This window comes from Rhopalosiphum padi, chromosome 3 (assembly GCF_020882245.1).
Source record: "Rhopalosiphum padi isolate XX-2018 chromosome 3, ASM2088224v1, whole genome shotgun sequence".
Lineage (NCBI taxonomy): Eukaryota > Metazoa > Arthropoda > Insecta > Hemiptera > Aphididae > Rhopalosiphum > Rhopalosiphum padi.
Window position 1 is genome coordinate 18643723 of NC_083599.1, and position 18996 is coordinate 18662718.

The 18996-nt window shown below is 27.3% G+C and overlaps 5 long non-coding RNA genes across 9 annotated transcripts; all 5 read right to left on the reverse strand.

The window, feature by feature from the left end:
* Positions 1–2939: 2939 nt before the first annotated feature.
* Positions 2940–6308, reverse strand: LOC132926458 (uncharacterized). 3 transcript variants are annotated; one of them, XR_009661448.1, is made up of 5 exons: positions 6180–6308; positions 4707–4849; positions 4270–4412; positions 3676–3775; positions 2940–3170 (listed from the first exon to the last, which is right to left on the reverse strand). It is a non-coding gene; the product is annotated as an uncharacterized LOC132926458 (long non-coding RNA). The 3 variants fall into 3 exon arrangements; XR_009661449.1 differs by lacking the exon at positions 6180–6308 and having other exon boundaries at positions 4283–4412; positions 4707–5043; XR_009661447.1 differs by lacking the exon at positions 6180–6308 and having other exon boundaries at positions 4707–5043.
* Positions 6309–7449: 1141 nt separating this feature from the next.
* Positions 7450–8543, reverse strand: LOC132926527 (uncharacterized). The gene is made up of 3 exons (XR_009661465.1): positions 8443–8543; positions 8006–8148; positions 7450–7511 (listed from the first exon to the last, which is right to left on the reverse strand). It is a non-coding gene; the product is annotated as an uncharacterized LOC132926527 (long non-coding RNA).
* A 1863-nt stretch (positions 8544–10406) lies between these two features.
* Positions 10407–13774, reverse strand: LOC132926526 (uncharacterized). Of its 3 annotated transcripts, XR_009661463.1 has the most exons (5): positions 13644–13774; positions 12174–12316; positions 11737–11879; positions 11143–11242; positions 10407–10637 (listed from the first exon to the last, which is right to left on the reverse strand). It is a non-coding gene; the product is annotated as an uncharacterized LOC132926526 (long non-coding RNA). The 3 variants fall into 3 exon arrangements; XR_009661464.1 differs by lacking the exon at positions 13644–13774 and having other exon boundaries at positions 11750–11879; positions 12174–12505; XR_009661462.1 differs by lacking the exon at positions 13644–13774 and having other exon boundaries at positions 12174–12505.
* Positions 13775–14136: 362 nt separating this feature from the next.
* LOC132928016 (uncharacterized) lies at positions 14137–14983 on the reverse strand. The gene is made up of 2 exons (XR_009661945.1): positions 14873–14983; positions 14137–14367 (listed from the first exon to the last, which is right to left on the reverse strand). It is a non-coding gene; the product is annotated as an uncharacterized LOC132928016 (long non-coding RNA).
* A 2446-nt stretch (positions 14984–17429) lies between these two features.
* Positions 17430–18276, reverse strand: LOC132928030 (uncharacterized). The gene is made up of 2 exons (XR_009661950.1): positions 18166–18276; positions 17430–17660 (listed from the first exon to the last, which is right to left on the reverse strand). It is a non-coding gene; the product is annotated as an uncharacterized LOC132928030 (long non-coding RNA).
* Between the last annotated feature and the right edge of the window lie 720 nt (positions 18277–18996).

The following is an 18996-nucleotide window of genomic DNA, read 5'->3' on the forward strand; positions in this document are numbered from 1 at the left end:
TAAATGCTAATTCATGTCTCAGCATGCCTCCGGTGATCTGCAGTACTGCCATCTAAAACACAAATAGTCAGTTAAATATGTATAATGGTTAAAGAAATAATTATAATGCTTAGCAATAAAAGAGATAATACAAATCTACCAGAATGTTTTGTTGAGTTTTAATGTAAAACGAAATATAAGTAAAGAATACAATTGTACATTAACATAAAATTGCTGCTTTTCAATATTAAAATAATAAGAGTTTGTAATACTTGTATACTTGTATACAATAAGAATCATTGTCATCATTTAGTAGTCAAGGTTTCTAGACACTAACATGAGAATTGAGTGTTTTTATAAGCAGTTAAAAATATGACTTTGTAATATTTGTTAAAATTACCATGTAAAATCATGTTTTATTGTGTTTATGAAGTATCAGCTTAAATGTAATATTTGAATGTCAGTAATTGAAAATTAGAATCATTTGCTTATAATCTAATGGTCAGAGTTTCATGACACTGACTTTTTATTACACTACAATTAATTTAATATCAATTAAATTCAATACCCATTACACGCACGTTGCACAAAACCCTTATTATTAGCAGTATCGTCTAGTACATTTTCAACGTAGGATGTTGATATTTTGCATAGTGGTAGAAATGTGAATTCATGTCTCAGCATGTATTGAGTGATCTGCTGTACTGCCATCTAAAAATAAAAAATATTCAGTTAAATATGTATAGTGGTTGGAGAATAACTTGAGAATACAGTGTTTTACAAGCAGTTCAAAGTATGACTTTGTAATATTTGTTTAAATTTTCATATCAAAATTATGATATTAAATCATTTTTTATTGTCTGTATGAAGTATCATCTTAAATGTAATAATTGAATGTCAATAATGAGAATCATTTGCTTATAATCTAATGGTCAGGGTTTCATGACACTGACTTTTTGTTACACTACTATTAATTTAATATCAATTAAATTCAATACCCATTACACGCACGTTGCACAAAACCATTATTATTAGCAGTATCGTCAAGTACATTTTCAACGTAGGATATTGATATTTAGCATAGAGGTAGAAATGTGAATTCATGTCTCAGCGTGTATTGAATGATCTGCTGTACTGCCATCTAAAAAAAAAATAGTAAGTTAAATATGTATAATGGTTGGAGGATAAAATGTCGCTACTAGACACCGTAAAGAGGACAACAATTTTTATATAACAACTAGTACATGGACAACACTGAATAATTTTGAAATTGAAACAATCAAAACATAAACTAACAGACAAACTTCATTTTTATTAAAAAATTCTTGAAAACAATTTACAGTTGAACGCAAATACAAATACGAATGTAAAACTGCAAAATGATATGAAATATAGACATAATATAATATAACAGACGATAAGAAATAATAATTATGATAAGCCATAAAAGATAGTACCTACAAATATACCAGAATGTTTTCTAGAATATAAATGTACATATTATAAGTGTGACTAGAGAATACATTTGTACAACTGAAAATTTGCTCCTATTCAATATGAAAAAACGTGGGTATCGCTCCGCTGTATAGTAGAGATGGAAAGTAGGTCACTGGTCACTATAATGGATGTGTTAAATTTGAATGCAACGACGGGTAGTATTGTATACGAAAAACGATTCTGAACGGAGATGATTTGTCAGTCAATGATAATTAGTTGGATATATTATATTATTACCTATATTTAAATTGTAATATATCGTTATTTTACGCGATTTCGTAAAAAATTATATTTCATACGCACATAAAATGTTTTCTATATTGACAATGGATTTATTTTTTTACGGTTACTTGAAGGAAAACTTATGGATAACCTAGTATTGGATTTTTTAACCTTAAGTATAAATCACAAAGATTTTATGAATTTTCAACTTCAAAATTCTTTGCAAATTTTCGTGATTTTGATATATTTTTTAAACATTTGAACTTTAAATGCTTATAAACAAAAATTGTGACTAACGATTTTTGATTTATTTTTTACTACGATAAGTTTCAATTATCTATAAGTAGCTTAAAAAATGTCAAAAATATATTGAAAATTTAATCGCAAATAGATAACGCTAATATAAACGTTTGTTGAAAATTTCATGTATTTACAATGATTCGTTTTTGACTTACAGCAAAATCAAAAAATCGATTTTGTCTTTTCAAAGAGGGGCTGAAGTCAAAAACGAAGCATTATTACTACTCCAAAAAGTGATGACGGACACAAAAATAATACAAACATCATTGTAAAATCAATACATTCATCACTCCGTTCAGAATCTAAAAATAATTATTTGTATTATTCGTCAAAATTAACTTATAAAATCATATTTTATAGTTTTTATGAAGTAAAAAATATCAGATTAAATGGAACATGTGCAAGTTAAAAATGATAAATTAGAATCATTTTCTTAATCAAGACACTTACTTGTGTTAACTTCAGGCATAAAATATGAACAATTCGTTTATAATATCAAAAATCTTTATTAAATGAACAACAACTACACGCAAAAGCTAAGTAAAAACAACGATCAGTTACTCTAAAACGACCGTCCGGTGAACGGCACACAACCAACTAGTTTTTCTCTGAGGCGATCGGGCATCGGCCGACGGATGTCCCCCACTACCGCCCTCTGTCGGTGCATACATTTAATAATTTTGAGTGTTTTATAAGCAGTTTAAAATAGGAATTTGTCAAAATTATCATATAAAAACATGTATTATAGTGTATTCAAAATACCAGGTTAAATGAAACACCTGAAAGATAATAATGGTAAATTTCTTAAACCATTGTTAAAGCTTCTAAACTTTAACTTAATATTTGAGTGTTTTATAAATGTTTTATAATGATCATTTAAATATAGTAAAAATAAAATATATTTATAGCATAGGTAAATTTTAAGAATAAACAATACAAGCTAAAGGTGTTTACTATTATTTTATTCAGATATTTAACAAATCTCAATTGTTTCACAGCTATTAATTTAGAATCAATTATATTCAATAACCATTGCACGCACATTGCATAAATCCAATATTATTATCAGTATCTTCTAGTCCATTTTCAACATAGCATGTTGATTCTTTCCTTGGTGGTAGAAATGTGAATTCGTGTCTCAGCGTGCCTTGATTGATCTGATATACTGCCATCTGAAAAAATGTAGTAAGTTAATAATGTATAACGGTTGGAGAATAACTTGAGAATACAGTGTTTTACAGGCAGTTCAAAGTATGAATTTGTAATATTAGTCAATATTATCATATTAAAAACATGTTTTATAGTGTTTATGAAGTATCAGCTTAAATGACAAATATGGATGTTGGTAATGGTAAATAAGAATCATTTACTTAATATAACTGTCTAGGTTTCATGACACTAACTTGATAATTGAGATTTTTATGAGCAGCTAAAAATATGAAATTGTAATATGAGTCAAAATTATGATATATAAGCACGTTTTATAGTGTTTATTATTAAGTATGAGCCTAAATGAAATATATGGAAGTTAATAATGGTAAATAAGAACCATTTACTTAATATAATGGTTAGGGTTTTGTGACACTAACTTTTTGTAACAATACTATTAATTGAATATCAATTACATCCAATACCCATTACACGCACGTTGCACAAAACCATTAATATTAGCAGTACCTTCTATTCCATTTTCAACGGAAAATGTTGTAACTTTCCCTAGTGATAGAAATGCTAATTCATGTCTCAGCATGCCTCCGGTGATCTGCAGTACTGCCATCTAAAACACAAATAGTCAGTTAAATATGTATAATGGTTAAAGAAATAATTATAATGCTTAGCAATAAAAGAGATAATACAAATCTACCAGAATGTTTTGTTGAGTTTTAATGTAAAACGAAATATAAGTAAAGAATACAATTGTACATTAACATAAAATTGCTGCTTTTCAATATTAAAATAATAAGAGTTTGTAATACTTGTATACTTGTATACAATAAGAATCATTGTCATCATTTAGTAGTCAAGGTTTCTAGACACTAACATGAGAATTGAGTGTTTTATAAGCAGTTAAAAATATGACTTTGTAATATTTGTTAAAATTACCATGTAAAATCATGTTTTATTGTGTTTATGAAGTATCAGCTTAAATGTAATATTTGAATGTCAGTAATTGAAAATTAGAATCATTTGCTTATAATCTAATGGTCAGAGTTTCATGACACTGACTTTTTATTACACTACAATTAATTTAATATCAATTAAATTCAATACCCATTACACGCACGTTGCACAAAACCCTTATTATTAGCAGTATCGTCTAGTACATTTTCAACGTAGGATGTTGATATTTTGCATAGTGGTAGAAATGTGAATTCATGTCTCAGCATGTATTGAGTGATCTGCTGTACTGCCATCTAAAAATAAAAAATATTCAGTTAAATATGTATAGTGGTTGGAGAATAACTTGAGAATACAGTGTTTTACAAGCAGTTCAAAGTATGACTTTGTAATATTTGTTTAAATTTTCATATCAAAATTATGATATTAAATCATTTTTTATTGTCTGTATGAAGTATCATCTTAAATGTAATAATTGAATGTCAATAATGGAAAATTAGAATCATTTGCTTATAATCTAATGGTCAGGGTTTCATGACACTGACTTTTTGTTACACTACTATTAATTTAATATCAATTAAATTCAATACCCATTACACGCACGTTGCACAAAACCATTATTATTAGCAGTATCGTCAAGTACATTTTCAACGTAGGATATTGATATTTAGCATAGAGGTAGAAATGTGAATTCATGTCTCAGCGTGTATTGAATGATCTGCTGTACTGCCATCTAAAAAAAAAATAGTAAGTTAAATATGTATAATGGTTGGAGGATAAAATGTCGCTACTAGACACCGTAAAGAGGACAACAATTTTTATATAACAACTAGTACATGGACAACACTGAATAATTTTGAAATTGAAACAATCAAAACATAAACTAACAGACAAACTTCATTTTTATTAAAAAATTCTTGAAAACAATTTACAGTTGAAACGCAAATACAAATACGAATGTAAAACTGCAAAATGATATGAAATATAGACATAATATAATATAACAGACGATAAGAAATAATAATTATGATAAGCCATAAAAGATAGTACCTACAAATATACCAGAATGTTTTCTAGAATATAAATGTACATATTATAAGTGTGACTAGAGAATACATTTGTACAACTGAAAATTTGCTCCTATTCAATATGAAAAAAACGTGGGTATCGCTCCGCTGTATAGTAGAGATGGAAAGTAGGTCACTGGTCACTATAATGGATGTGTTAAATTTGAATGCAACGACGGGTAGTATTGTATACGAAAAACGATTCTGAACGGAGATGATTTGTCAGTCAATGATAATTAGTTGGATTATATTATATTATTACCTATATTTAAATTGTAATATATCGTTATTTTACGCGATTTCGTAAAAAATTATATTTCATACGCACATAAAATGTTTTTCTATATTGACAATGGATTTATTTTTTTACGGTTACTTGAAGGAAAAACTTATGGATAACCTAGTATTGGATTTTTTAACCTTAAGTATAAATCACAAAGATTTTATGAATTTTCAACTTCAAAATTCTTTGCAAATTTTCGTGATTTTGATATATTTTTTAAACATTTGAACTTTAAATGCTTATAAACAAAAATTGTGACTAACGATTTTTGATTTATTTTTTACTACGATAAGTTTCAATTATCTATAAGTAGCTTAAAAAATGTCAAAATATATTGAAAATTTAATCGCAAATAGATAACGCTAATATAAACGTTTGTTGAAAATTTCATGTATTTACAATGATTCGTTTTTGACTTACAGCAAAATCAAAAAATCGATTTTGTCTTTTCAAAGAGGGGCTGAAGTCAAAAACGAAGCATTATTACTACTCCAAAAAGTGATGACGGACACAAAAATAATACAAACATCATTGTAAAATCAATACATTCATCACTCCGTTCAGAATCTAAAAATAATTATTTGTATTATTCGTCAAAATTAACTTATAAATCATATTTTATAGTTTTTATGAAGTAAAAATATCAGATTAAATGGAACATGTGCAAGTTAAAAATGATAAATTAGAATCATTTTCTTAATCAAGACACTTACTTGTGTTAACTTCAGGCATAAAATATGAACAATTCGTTTATAATATCAAAAATCTTTATTAAATGAACAACAACTACACGCAAAAGCTAAGTAAAAACAACGATCAGTTACTCTAAAACGACCGTCCGGTGAACGGCACACAACCAACTAGTTTTTCTCTGAGGCGATCGGGCATCGGCCGACGGATGTCGTCCCCACTACCGCCCTCTGTCGGTGCATACATTTAATAATTTTGAGTGTTTTATAAGCAGTTTAAAATAGGAATTTGTCAAAATTATCATATAAAAAACATGTATTATAGTGTATTCAAAATACCAGGTTAAATGAAACACCTGAAAGATAATAATGGTAAATTTCTTAAACCATTGTTAAAGCTTCTAAACTTTAACTTAATATTTGAGTGTTTTATAAATGTTTTATAATGATCATTTAAATATAGTAAAAATAAAATATATTTATAGCATAGGTAAATTTTAAGAATAAACAATACAAGCTAAAGGTGTTTACTATTATTTTATTCAGATATTTAACAAATCTCAATTGTTTCACAGCTATTAATTTAGAATCAATTATATTCAATAACCATTGCACGCACATTGCATAAATCCAATATTATTATCAGTATCTTCTAGTCCATTTTCAACATAGCATGTTGATTCTTTCCTTGGTGGTAGAAATGTGAATTCGTGTCTCAGCGTGCCTTGATTGATCTGATATACTGCCATCTGAAAAAATGTAGTAAGTTAATAATGTATAACGGTTGGAGAATAACTTGAGAATACAGTGTTTTACAGGCAGTTCAAAGTATGAATTTGTAATATTAGTCAATATTATCATATTAAAAACATGTTTTATAGTGTTTATGAAGTATCAGCTTAAATGACAAATATGGATGTTGGTAATGGTAAATAAGAATCATTTACTTAATATAACTGTCTAGGTTTCATGACACTAACTTGATAATTGAGATTTTTATGAGCAGCTAAAAATATGAAATTGTAATATGAGTCAAAATTATGATATATAAGCACGTTTTATAGTGTTTTATTATTAAGTATGAGCCTAAATGAAATATATGGAAGTTAATAATGGTAAATAAGAACCATTTACTTAATATAATGGTTAGGGTTTTGTGACACTAACTTTTTGTAAACAATACTATTAATTGAATATCAATTACATCCAATACCCATTACACGCACGTTGCACAAAACCATTAATATTAGCAGTACCTTCTATTCCATTTTCAACGGAAAATGTTGTATCTTTCCCTAGTGATAGAAATGCTAATTCATGTCTCAGCATGCCTCCGGTGATCTGCAGTACTGCCATCTAAAACACAAATAGTCAGTTAAATATGTATAATGGTTAAAGAAATAATTATAATGCTTAGCAATAAAAGAGATAATACAAATCTACCAGAATGTTTTGTTGAGTTTTAATGTAAAACGAAATATAAGTAAAGAATACAATTGTACATTAACATAAAATTGCTGCTTTTCAATATTAAAATAATAAGAGTTTGTAATACTTGTATACTTGTATACAATAAGAATCATTGTCATCATTTAGTAGTCAAGGTTTCTAGACACTAACATGAGAATTGAGTGTTTTATAAGCAGTTAAAAATATGACTTTGTAATATTTGTTAAAATTACCATGTAAAATCATGTTTTATTGTGTTTATGAAGTATCAGCTTAAATGTAATATTTGAATGTCAGTAATTGAAAATTAGAATCATTTGCTTATAATCTAATGGTCAGAGTTTCATGACACTGACTTTTTATTACACTACAATTAATTTAATATCAATTAAATTCAATACCCATTACACGCACGTTGCACAAAACCCTTATTATTAGCAGTATCGTCTAGTACATTTTCAACGTAGGATGTTGATATTTTGCATAGTGGTAGAAATGTGAATTCATGTCTCAGCATGTATTGAGTGATCTGCTGTACTGCCATCTAAAAATAAAAAATATTCAGTTAAATATGTATAGTGGTTGGAGAATAACTTGAGAATACAGTGTTTTACAAGCAGTTCAAAGTATGACTTTGTAATATTTGTTTAAATTTTCATATCAAAATTATGATATTAAATCATTTTTTATTGTCTGTATGAAGTATCATCTTAAATGTAATAATTGAATGTCAATAATGGAAAATTAGAATCATTTGCTTATAATCTAATGGTCAGGGTTTCATGACACTGACTTTTTGTTACACTACTATTAATTTAATATCAATTAAATTCAATACCCATTACACGCACGTTGCACAAAACCATTATTATTAGCAGTATCGTCAAGTACATTTTCAACGTAGGATATTGATATTTAGCATAGAGGTAGAAATGTGAATTTCATGTCTCAGCGTGTATTGAATGATCTGCTGTACTGCCATCTAAAAAAAAAATAGTAAGTTAAATATGTATAATGGTTGGAGGATAAAATGTCGCTACTAGACACCGTAAAGAGGACAACAATTTTTATATAACAACTAGTACATGGACAACACTGAATAATTTTGAAATTGAAACAATCAAAACATAAACTAACAGACAAACTTCATTTTTATTAAAAAATTCTTGAAAACAATTTACAGTTGAAACGCAAATACAAATACGAATGTAAAACTGCAAAATGATATGAAATATAGACATAATATAATATAACAGACGATAAGAAATAATAATTATGATAAGCCATAAAAGATAGTACCTACAAATATACCAGAATGTTTTCTAGAATATAAATGTACATATTATAAGTGTGACTAGAGAATACATTTGTACAACTGAAAATTTGCTCCTATTCAATATGAAAAAACGTGGGTATCGCTCCGCTGTATAGTAGAGATGGAAAGTAGGTCACTGGTCACTATAATGGATGTGTTAAATTTGAATGCAACGACGGGTAGTATTGTATACGAAAAACGATTCTGAACGGAGATGATTTGTCAGTCAATGATAATTAGTTGGATATATTATATTATTACCTATATTTAAATTGTAATATATCGTTATTTTACGCGATTTCGTAAAAAATTATATTTCATACGCACATAAAATGTTTTCTATATTGACAATGGATTTATTTTTTTACGGTTACTTGAAGGAAAACTTATGGATAACCTAGTATTGGATTTTTTAACCTTAAGTATAAATCACAAAGATTTTATGAATTTTCAACTTCAAAATTCTTTGCAAATTTTCGTGATTTTGATATATTTTTTAAACATTTGAACTTTAAATGCTTATAAACAAAAATTGTGACTAACGATTTTTGATTTATTTTTTACTACGATAAGTTTCAATTATCTATAAGTAGCTTAAAAAATGTCAAAATATATTGAAAATTTAATCGCAAATAGATAACGCTAATATAAACGTTTGTTGAAAATTTCATGTATTTACAATGATTCGTTTTTGACTTACAGCAAAATCAAAAAATCGATTTTGTCTTTTCAAAGAGGGGCTGAAGTCAAAAACGAAGCATTATTACTACTCCAAAAAGTGATGACGGACACAAAAATAATACAAACATCATTGTAAAATCAATACATTCATCACTCCGTTCAGAATCTAAAAATAATTATTTGTATTATTCGTCAAAATTAACTTATAAAATCATATTTTATAGTTTTTATGAAGTAAAAATATCAGATTAAATGGAACATGTGCAAGTTAAAAATGATAAATTAGAATCATTTTCTTAATCAAGACACTTACTTGTGTTAACTTCAGGCATAAAATATGAACAATTCGTTTATAATATCAAAAATCTTTATTAAATGAACAACAACTACACGCAAAAGCTAAGTAAAAACAACGATCAGTTACTCTAAAACGACCGTCCGGTGAACGGCACACAACCAACTAGTTTTTCTCTGAGGCGATCGGGCATCGGCCGACGGATGTCGTCCCCACTACCGCCCTCTGTCGGTGCATACATTTAATAATTTTGAGTGTTTTATAAGCAGTTTAAAATAGGAATTTGTCAAAATTATCATATAAAAACATGTATTATAGTGTATTCAAAATACCAGGTTAAATGAAACACCTGAAAGATAATAATGGTAAATTTCTTAAACCATTGTTAAAGCTTCTAAACTTTAACTTAATATTTGAGTGTTTTATAAATGTTTTATAATGATCATTTAAATATAGTAAAAATAAAATATATTTATAGCATAGGTAAATTTTAAGAATAAACAATACAAGCTAAAGGTGTTTACTATTATTTTATTCAGATATTTAACAAATCTCAATTGTTTCACAGCTATTAATTTAGAATCAATTATATTCAATAACCATTGCACGCACATTGCATAAATCCAATATTATTATCAGTATCTTCTAGTCCATTTTCAACATAGCATGTTGATTCTTTCCTTGGTGGTAGAAATGTGAATTCGTGTCTCAGCGTGCCTTGATTGATCTGATATACTGCCATCTGAAAAAATGTAGTAAGTTAATAATGTATAACGGTTGGAGAATAACTTGAGAATACAGTGTTTTACAGGCAGTTCAAAGTATGAATTTGTAATATTAGTCAATATTATCATATTAAAAACATGTTTTATAGTGTTTATGAAGTATCAGCTTAAATGACAAATATGGATGTTGGTAATGGTAAATAAGAATCATTTACTTAATATAACTGTCTAGGTTTCATGACACTAACTTGATAATTGAGATTTTTATGAGCAGCTAAAAATATGAAATTGTAATATGAGTCAAAATTATGATATATAAGCACGTTTTATAGTGTTTATTATTAAGTATGAGCCTAAATGAAATATATGGAAGTTAATAATGGTAAATAAGAACCATTTACTTAATATAATGGTTAGGGTTTTGTGACACTAACTTTTTGTAACAATACTATTAATTGAATATCAATTACATCCAATACCCATTACACGCACGTTGCACAAAACCATTAATATTAGCAGTACCTTCTATTCCATTTTCAACGGAAAATGTTGTAACTTTCCCTAGTGATAGAAATGCTAATTCATGTCTCAGCATGCCTCCGGTGATCTGCAGTACTGCCATCTAAAACACAAATAGTCAGTTAAATATGTATAATGGTTAAAGAAATAATTATAATGCTTAGCAATAAAAGAGATAATACAAATCTACCAGAATGTTTTGTTGAGTTTTAATGTAAAACGAAATATAAGTAAAGAATACAATTGTACATTAACATAAAATTGCTGCTTTTCAATATTAAAATAATAAGAGTTTGTAATACTTGTATACTTGTATACAATAAGAATCATTGTCATCATTTAGTAGTCAAGGTTTCTAGACACTAACATGAGAATTGAGTGTTTTATAAGCAGTTAAAAATATGACTTTGTAATATTTGTTAAAATTACCATGTAAAATCATGTTTTATTGTGTTTATGAAGTATCAGCTTAAATGTAATATTTGAATGTCAGTAATTGAAAATTAGAATCATTTGCTTATAATCTAATGGTCAGAGTTTCATGACACTGACTTTTTATTACACTACAATTAATTTAATATCAATTAAATTCAATACCCATTACACGCACGTTGCACAAAACCCTTATTATTAGCAGTATCGTCTAGTACATTTTCAACGTAGGATGTTGATATTTTGCATAGTGGTAGAAATGTGAATTCATGTCTCAGCATGTATTGAGTGATCTGCTGTACTGCCATCTAAAAATAAAAAATATTCAGTTAAATATGTATAGTGGTTGGAGAATAACTTGAGAATACAGTGTTTTACAAGCAGTTCAAAGTATGACTTTGTAATATTTGTTTAAATTTTCATATCAAAATTATGATATTAAATCATTTTTTATTGTCTGTATGAAGTATCATCTTAAATGTAATAATTGAATGTCAATAATGGAAAATTAGAATCATTTGCTTATAATCTAATGGTCAGGGTTTCATGACACTGACTTTTTGTTACACTACTATTAATTTAATATCAATTAAATTCAATACCCATTACACGCACGTTGCACAAAACCATTATTATTAGCAGTATCGTCAAGTACATTTTCAACGTAGGATATTGATATTTAGCATAGAGGTAGAAATGTGAATTCATGTCTCAGCGTGTATTGAATGATCTGCTGTACTGCCATCTAAAAAAAAAATAGTAAGTTAAATATGTATAATGGTTGGAGGATAAAATGTCGCTACTAGACACCGTAAAGAGGACAACAATTTTTATATAACAACTAGTACATGGACAACACTGAATAATTTTGAAATTGAAACAATCAAAACATAAACTAACAGACAAACTTCATTTTTATTAAAAAATTCTTGAAAACAATTTACAGTTGAAACGCAAATACAAATACGAATGTAAAACTGCAAAATGATATGAAATATAGACATAATATAATATAACAGACGATAAGAAATAATAATTATGATAAGCCATAAAAGATAGTACCTACAAATATACCAGAATGTTTTCTAGAATATAAATGTACATATTATAAGTGTGACTAGAGAATACATTTGTACAACTGAAAATTTGCTCCTATTCAATATGAAAAAACGTGGGTATCGCTCCGCTGTATAGTAGAGATGGAAAGTAGGTCACTGGTCACTATAATGGATGTGTTAAATTTGAATGCAACGACGGGTAGTATTGTATACGAAAAACGATTCTGAACGGAGATGATTTGTCAGTCAATGATAATTAGTTGGATATATTATATTATTACCTATATTTAAATTGTAATATATCGTTATTTTACGCGATTTCGTAAAAAATTATATTTCATACGCACATAAAATGTTTTCTATATTGACAATGGATTTATTTTTTTACGGTTACTTGAAGGAAAACTTATGGATAACCTAGTATTGGATTTTTTAACCTTAAGTATAAATCACAAAGATTTTATGAATTTTCAACTTCAAAATTCTTTGCAAATTTTCGTGATTTTGATATATTTTTTAAACATTTGAACTTTAAATGCTTATAAACAAAAATTGTGACTAACGATTTTTGATTTATTTTTTACTACGATAAGTTTCAATTATCTATAAGTAGCTTAAAAAATGTCAAAATATATTGAAAATTTAATCGCAAATAGATAACGCTAATATAAACGTTTGTTGAAAATTTCATGTATTTACAATGATTCGTTTTTGACTTACAGCAAAATCAAAAAATCGATTTTGTCTTTTCAAAGAGGGGCTGAAGTCAAAAACGAAGCATTATTACTACTCCAAAAAGTGATGACGGACACAAAAATAATACAAACATCATTGTAAAATCAATACATTCATCACTCCGTTCAGAATCTAAAAATAATTATTTGTATTATTCGTCAAAATTAACTTATAAAATCATATTTTATAGTTTTTATGAAGTAAAAATATCAGATTAAATGGAACATGTGCAAGTTAAAAATGATAAATTAGAATCATTTTCTTAATCAAGACACTTACTTGTGTTAACTTCAGGCATAAAATATGAACAATTCGTTTATAATATCAAAAATCTTTATTAAATGAACAACAACTACACGCAAAAGCTAAGTAAAAACAACGATCAGTTACTCTAAAACGACCGTCCGGTGAACGGCACACAACCAACTAGTTTTTCTCTGAGGCGATCGGGCATCGGCCGACGGATGTCGTCCCCACTACCGCCCTCTGTCGGTGCATACATTTAATAATTTTGAGTGTTTTATAAGCAGTTTAAAATAGGAATTTGTCAAAATTATCATATAAAAACATGTATTATAGTGTATTCAAAATACCAGGTTAAATGAAACACCTGAAAGATAATAATGGTAAATTTCTTAAACCATTGTTAAAGCTTCTAAACTTTAACTTAATATTTGAGTGTTTTATAAATGTTTTATAATGATCATTTAAATATAGTAAAAATAAAATATATTTATAGCATAGGTAAATTTTAAGAATAAACAATACAAGCTAAAGGTGTTTACTATTATTTTATTCAGATATTTAACAAATCTCAATTGTTTCACAGCTATTAATTTAGAATCAATTATATTCAATAACCATTGCACGCACATTGCATAAATCCAATATTATTATCAGTATCTTCTAGTCCATTTTCAACATAGCATGTTGATTCTTTCCTTGGTGGTAGAAATGTGAATTCGTGTCTCAGCGTGCCTTGATTGATCTGATATACTGCCATCTGAAAAAATGTAGTAAGTTAATAATGTATAACGGTTGGAGAATAACTTGAGAATACAGTGTTTTACAGGCAGTTCAAAGTATGAATTTGTAATATTAGTCAATATTATCATATTAAAAACATGTTTTATAGTGTTTATGAAGTATCAGCTTAAATGACAAATATGGATGTTGGTAATGGTAAATAAGAATCATTTACTTAATATAACTGTCTAGGTTTCATGACACTAACTTGATAATTGAGATTTTTATGAGCAGCTAAAAATATGAAATTGTAATATGAGTCAAAATTATGATATATAAGCACGTTTTATAGTGTTTATTATTAAGTATGAGCCTAAATGAAATATATGGAAGTTAATAATGGTAAATAAGAACCATTTACTTAATATAATGGTTAGGGTTTTGTGACACTAACTTTTTGTAACAATACTATTAATTGAATATCAATTACATCCAATACCCATTACACGCACGTTGCACAAAACCATTAATATTAGCAGTACCTTCTATTCCATTTTCAACGGAAAATGTTGTAACTTTCCCTAGTGATAGAAATGCTAATTCATGTCTCAGCATGCCTCCGGTGATCTGCAGTACTGCCATCTAAAACACAAATAGTCAGTTAAATATGTATAATGGTTAAAGAAATAATTATAATGCTTAGCAATAAAAGAGATAATACAAATCTACCAGAATGTTTTGTTGAGTTTTAATGTAAAACGAAATATAAGTAAAGAATACAATTGTACATTAACATAAAATTGCTGCTTTTCAATATTAAAATAATAAGAGTTTGTAATACTTGTATACTTGTATACAATAAGAATCATTGTCATCATTTAGTAGTCAAGGTTTCTAGACACTAACATGAGAATTGAGTGTTTTATAAGCAGTTAAAAATATGACTTTGTAATATTTGTTAAAATTACCATGTAAAATCATGTTTTATTGTGTTTATGAAGTATCAGCTTAAATGTAATATTTGAATGTCAGTAATTGAAAATTAGAATCATTTGCTTATAATCTAATGGTCAGAGTTTCATGACACTGACTTTTTATTACACTACAATTAATTTAATATCAATTAAATTCAATACCCATTACACGCACGTTGCACAAAACCATTATTATTAGCAGTATCGTCAAGTACATTTTCAACGTAGGATATTGATATTTAGCATAGAGGTAGAAATGTGAATTCATGTCTCAGCGTGTATTGAATGATCTGCTGTACTGCCATCTAAAAAAAAAATAGTAAGTTAAATATGTATAATGGTTGGAGGATAAAATGTCGCTACTAGACACCGTAAAGAGGACAACAATTTTTATATAACAACTAGTACATGGACAACACTGAATAATTTTGAAATTGAAACAATCAAAACATAAACTAACAGACAAACTTCATTTTTATTAAAAAATTCTTGAAAACAATTTACAGTTGAAACGCAAATACAAATACGAATGTAAAACTGCAAAATGATATGAAATATAGACATAATATAATATAACAGACGATAAGAAATAATAATTATGATAAGCCATAAAAGATAGTACCTACAAATATACCAGAATGTTTTCTAGAATATAAATGTACATATTATAAGTGTGACTAGAGAATACATTTGTACAACTGAAAATTTGCTCCTATTCAATATGAAAAAACGTGGGTATCGCTCCGCTGTATAGTAGAGATGGAAAGTAGGTCACTGGTCACTATAATGGATGTGTTAAATTTGAATGCAACGACGGGTAGTATTGTATACGAAAAACGATTCTGAACGGAGATGATTTGTCAGTCAATGATAATTAGTTGGATATATTATATTATTACCTATATTTAAATTGTAATATATCGTTATTTTACGCGATTTCGTAAAAAATTATATTTCATACGCACATAAAATGTTTTCTATATTGACAATGGATTTATTTTTTTACGGTTACTTGAAGGAAAACTTATGGATAACCTAGTATTGGATTTTTTAACCTTAAGTATAAATCACAAAGATTTTATGAATTTTCAACTTCAAAATTCTTTGCAAATTTTCGTGATTTTGATATATTTTTTAAACATTTGAACTTTAAATGCTTATAAACAAAAATTGTGACTAACGATTTTTGATTTATTTTTTACTACGATAAGTTTCAATTATCTATAAGTAGCTTAAAAAATGTCAAAATATATTGAAAATTTAATCGCAAATAGATAACGCTAATATAAACGTTTGTTGAAAATTTCATGTATTTACAATGATTCGTTTTTGACTTACAGCAAAATCAAAAAATCGATTTTGTCTTTTCAAAGAGGGGCTGAAGTCAAAAACGAAGCATTATTACTACTCCAAAAAGTGATGACGGACACAAAAATAATACAAACATCATTGTAAAATCAATACATTCATCACTCCGTTCAGAATCTAAAAATAATTATTTGTATTATTCGTCAAAATTAACTTATAAAATCATATTTTATAGTTTTTATGAAGTAAAAATATCAGATTAAATGGAACATGTGCAAGTTAAAAATGATAAATTAGAATCATTTTCTTAATCAAGACACTTACTTGTGTTAACTTCAGGCATAAAATATGAACAATTCGTTTATAATATCAAAAATCTTTATTAAATGAACAACAACTACACGCAAAAGCTAAGTAAAAACAACGATCAGTTACTCTAAAACGACCGTCCGGTGAACGGCACACAACCAACTAGTTTTTCTCTGAGGCGATCGGGCATCGGCCGACGGATGTCGTCCCCACTACCGCCCTCTGTCGGTGCATACATTTAATAATTTTGAGTGTTTTATAAGCAGTTTAAAATAGGAATTTGTCAAAATTATCATATAAAAACATGTATTATAGTGTATTCAAAATACCAGGTTAAATGAAACACCTGAAAGATAATAATGGTAAATTTCTTAAACCATTGTTAAAGCTTCTAAACTTTAACTTAATATTTGAGTGTTTTATAAATGTTTTATAATGATCATTTAAATATAGTAAAAATAAAATATATTTATAGCATAGGTAAATTTTAAGAATAAACAATACAAGCTAAAGGTGTTTACTATTATTTTATTCAGATATTTAACAAATCTCAATTGTTTCACAGCTATTAATTTAGAATCAATTATATTCAATAACCATTGCACGCACATTGCATAAATCCAATATTATTATCAGTATCTTCTAGTCCATTTTCAACATAGCATGTTGATTCTTTCCTTGGTGGTAGAAATGTGAATTCGTGTCTCAGCGTGCCTTGATTGATCTGATATACTGCCATCTGAAAAAATGTAGTAAGTTAATAATGTATAACGGTTGGAGAATAACTTGAGAATACAGTGTTTTACAGGCAGTTCAAAGTATGAATTTGTAATATTAGTCAATATTATCATATTAAAAACATGTTTTATAGTGTTTATGAAGTATCAGCTTAAATGACAAATATGGATGTTGGTAATGGTAAATAAGAATCATTTACTTAATATAACTGTCTAGGTTTCATGACACTAACTTGATAATTGAGATTTTTATGAGCAGCTAAAAATATGAAATTGTAATATGAGTCAAAATTATGATATATAAGCACGTTTTATAGTGTTTATTATTAAGTATGAGCCTAAATGAAATATATGGAAGTTAATAATGGTAAATAAGAACCATTTACTTAATATAATGGTTAGGGTTTTGTGACACTAACTTTTTGTAACAATACTATTAATTGAATATCAATTACATCCAATACCCATTACACGCACGTTGCACAAAACCATTAATATTAGCAGTACCTTCTATTCCATTTTCAACGGAAAATGTTGTAACTTTCCCTAGTGATAGAAATGCTAATTCATGTCTCAGCATGCCTCCGGTGATCTGCAGTACTGCCATCTAAAACACAAATAGTCAGTTAAATATGTATAATGGTTAAAGAAATAATTATAATGCTTAGCAATAAAAGAGATAATACAAATCTACCAGAATGTTTTGTTGAGTTTTAATGTAAAACGAAATATAAGTAAAGAATACAATTGTACATTAACATAAAATTGCTGCTTTTCAATATTAAAATAATAAGAGTTTGTAATACTTGTATACTTGTATACAATAAGAATCATTGTCATCATTTAGTAGTCAAGGTTTCTAGACACTAACATGAGAATTGAGTGTTTTATAAGCAGTTAAAAATATGACTTTGTAATATTTGTTAAAATTACCATGTAAAATCATGTTTTATTGTGTTTATGAAGTATCAGCTTAAATGTAATATTTGAATGTCAGTAATTGAAAATTAGAATCATTTGCTTATAATCTAATGGTCAGAGTTTCATGACACTGACTTTTTATTACACTACAATTAATTTAATATCAATTAAATTCAATACCCATTACACGCACGTTGCACAAAACCATTATTATTAGCAGTATCGTCAAGTACATTTTCAACGTAGGATATTGATATTTAGCATAGAGGTAGAAATGTGAATTCATGTCTCAGCGTGTATTGAATGATCTGCTGTACTGCCATCTAAAAAAAAAATAGTAAGTTAAATATGTATAATGGTTGGAGGATAAAATGTCGCTACTAGACACCGTAAAGAGGACAACAATTTTTATATAAC